Here is a 3,274-nt window from a genome sequence, read left to right on the forward strand (position 1 = left end):
GCGCTGCGGCCACCGCAGGAGGTGGTGCTACAGGGGCAGCTGGTGGGGGTAGATCCCTCGGTACTGATGTCGCCGCCTGTTGCGCCAATATCTCGTGGAGCTATCCAATCTGCTCCCCTTGTTATCGCATAGCCCCGGCCAAAGCCGCTACCTGGGCTCGCAACTCGCGTACTTCGTCCGACCCCGACTGCCCGGGCTCTTCCCGAGACTCCGCCGGTGTGGACCTCGTAACTCTCCTTGGTGGTGCCATCGCGTCCTGCAACGCAACGCACACACATTAGCGCTCGTCACACGTGACTCTTACACGTTCCAAGTAGCTACCCAATTAAGCGAAAGCACAAGCCTAATTATTTCCACTTTCGGTGTTATGTGGTCGGCCGCCCCACAAGGTCCTTTAAGTAGGCAACAATTAAGCCTCCTAATCCATCTCTACTTCCTTCTAGAGAAGCGTTACCCCTGACCCAATTATTCGCTTCGCATAAACCAAGTCCACGTTAAACGTTTCCTAAACACCTAAGGTCTCCAATTTCCTAGGGTTCCTAGGTCATCCCTAGACTTTTGCTTTCCGCTTTTGTCTCTGATACCATTATATCTGTCACGCCCCAATCCCCGCCAATTTGGTCGGGTTCGGGTCACGTCAACAGACGCCGAACGGACAGAGCCTCCCCTGTCCGCCCAAGGCTCTAACAACATGTATAAATAGGCAATCAACAAGAGATTTGCATATATAATACAAGGCTTGCACGAGGGCAAGCAACAACGAAAGCAAAAGCTCTAAGCAAATTAAGCAATATACATGATATTTGATTAGCATTTAAACCAAATCCAAGTAAATCTATTATATTCTTGCATCATATCTTTTTTACATTTAGTCATCCACCAGATACATGATTGTTTACACTTTACATTCCTAAATCAACAGAATAAAGTTGATACATAAACTCGATGCAATAATAGAAAATGCATGCATGCTCAAATCTCAAAGAAGCTTCGGCTCTTACCCAATCTTACCGGTTAACTTTGTTAACCCTAATAACTCACCACTCAAAATCCCTTAATAGCGGGGGACTCGAACCTCCCTAGGGACCGTCATCTGGGGGGACTTTACCACGCCCAGTGGTGACCAACTCCGGAGCGCACCGCTCGAGGGGGAGCGACCTCCCTCAAGCCAAGACAAAATGTGAGTATCGATCTAATCCTCAACTTGAGGACTCATAGCCACTAGTCACAATGCCTATGTCACGATAGATCTCTACCTATTCATTCTTGCCACTCTCAAGGCTTTACCTTTGACGATGTCAAAATGGGTTAAACTATATTTAACGGTTCATCTCTCAATGCAAATCTTATTTCTATGCCAATGTCACCCTTGTTTTCTATTGTCCAAGTCCAATCTCACATTCACACAACTTGAGGGTCCAATCACACATGTCCATTTTGGTTCTATCATACTCTATGTTCAACTACGTTAGAAGCATATAAATGAATTCAAACCAAGTTCCACATGTAACTACTCTATTATGCATGAATAGGTATATATATAAACATATATGCTCAAAAATAGAGAAAACAGACATAGAAGGGAATCTAACGATTCCGGCGTGCACCCCCCACCTCTATTGGTTGTGTGGGTGTAGATTACAAAGGCTCTCGCACTTTACGAAAGCCGATTCCGCGCCCTATAATCAAAATAGTGCCATATTAGGCCCTTTTGTACATGAGCTATACTCTAACATTTTCGCAACGTTAAACGGAGTTATCCAACGTGTTTAGGGCACCCCTAATTAGGTTTCCACGGGGTCAATTTGTCCCCGAACAATCCTAGGGCAAAAGCCCAAAATTCAAGCCCTAATATTGTCATTTAGGGTTTTTTCCCATGAATCGATCCCAACCTTAAGCAAACAATCGCTTAGGATCAACTAAGAAGCACTCTAGTAAGGTTTCTAGACCTTTGGTACCAACCCTAGGGCTCCAAACACCACTTCCAAGGATTCACCATGAGAGCACTTTGAGCTCTCATGGGAACCATAGTGTACATGGCTCAAAAGAGCCTTTAATGCCTCTAGGGAGCACAAAGCTCCCATTTTCAAAGCCAAAATCCAAACCCTAGGCTCATTTCTACCAAAAACTCACCTTAGCCCAAGCTCCTCCAAGTCCCTCTTGTAGGAGAGCTTGTAGAACCCACCAAAGCCTCCAAATCCACCTTCCCTTGCTTCTTCTTCTTCTTCCCCAAGCCCTAGAGCAAGAGTTCTAGAGAGAGAAAGAGAGGAAATGGGAGAGAAGGGTGAAAATGGCTGTGGGAGAGAGGGGATGAGTCATATATAGTGTTGTAACAATTGCACTTAAGCCCCTCCACTTATTTCCTCTTGAACTGCCCAGACTGGGCATTTTTCGCCTTCGGGGATCGGTCTCCCTGACCAGGGACCGGTTCCCGAACATGGGTGTTCTAGGACTTAACCAAATTTTCGAGTTTTTCAGCTGTTGCGCAGCGAGGGACCGGTCTGCCCGTCAGGGACCGGTCTCCCGAGGACCGGTCTCACTACCAGGGACCGGATGCCTCGGAATTTCCTGGCAGGCTACGCGCACGGGGGCCGGTCTCTTCTTCAAGGATCGGTCCCCGAGAGCTCAAAATCTGGGACTTCGCCAGATTTTCAGATTTGCTCTCCGAGTCCCTTTTTGCTCCGTTTATGAACTCTAATGCACTTAGGGCCCATTCTAACTCGTTCAATTCCGCGTTCCACTCGTTTTGACGGAACTCGGCATGATTTACGAGGGATGTGGTATGTTACAAGCTCCCTGCCTTGCTGGATGTAGGCTGTTTTGGTCGTGGCTCGTGTTCCGGTGATCCCGAGGCCCCGACTCTTCGAAAGGTGAGCACGATGACCTAGACTCTTCGCTGATCACTGTGCTCACCTTAGTTTTTGTCGGTTAATCTGAGAATCGCTGGTTTTTCGACGTTGTCCTCGGGACCTACATAATTTATGGTATTTATGGACCCTGAGTGTCCCCGGACTATTTTTCTGGCCCGAGACAATGAGCATGGGCTTCGTTACGTCGAAACCTACCTCCTATTGCCCTTAGTTGGTCCTGTAGACGCACGGTGTGCTTTATTGGCCCCATTTAGTGTAATATATCGAAACCTCGGTAGAGATTATTGAAATTTAGCCAAATTGACTAAAATATGTGAAAGAGATAGTTGGACAAGTTTCAATAAGTGTTCCAACAAGGTTGGAAGAGTTTGAAGTGAGTTTAAAGGAGTTAGAAAGGTTTTAGT

This window comes from Ananas comosus, linkage group 20, assembly GCF_001540865.1.
Source record: "Ananas comosus cultivar F153 linkage group 20, ASM154086v1, whole genome shotgun sequence".
Lineage (NCBI taxonomy): Eukaryota > Viridiplantae > Streptophyta > Magnoliopsida > Poales > Bromeliaceae > Ananas > Ananas comosus.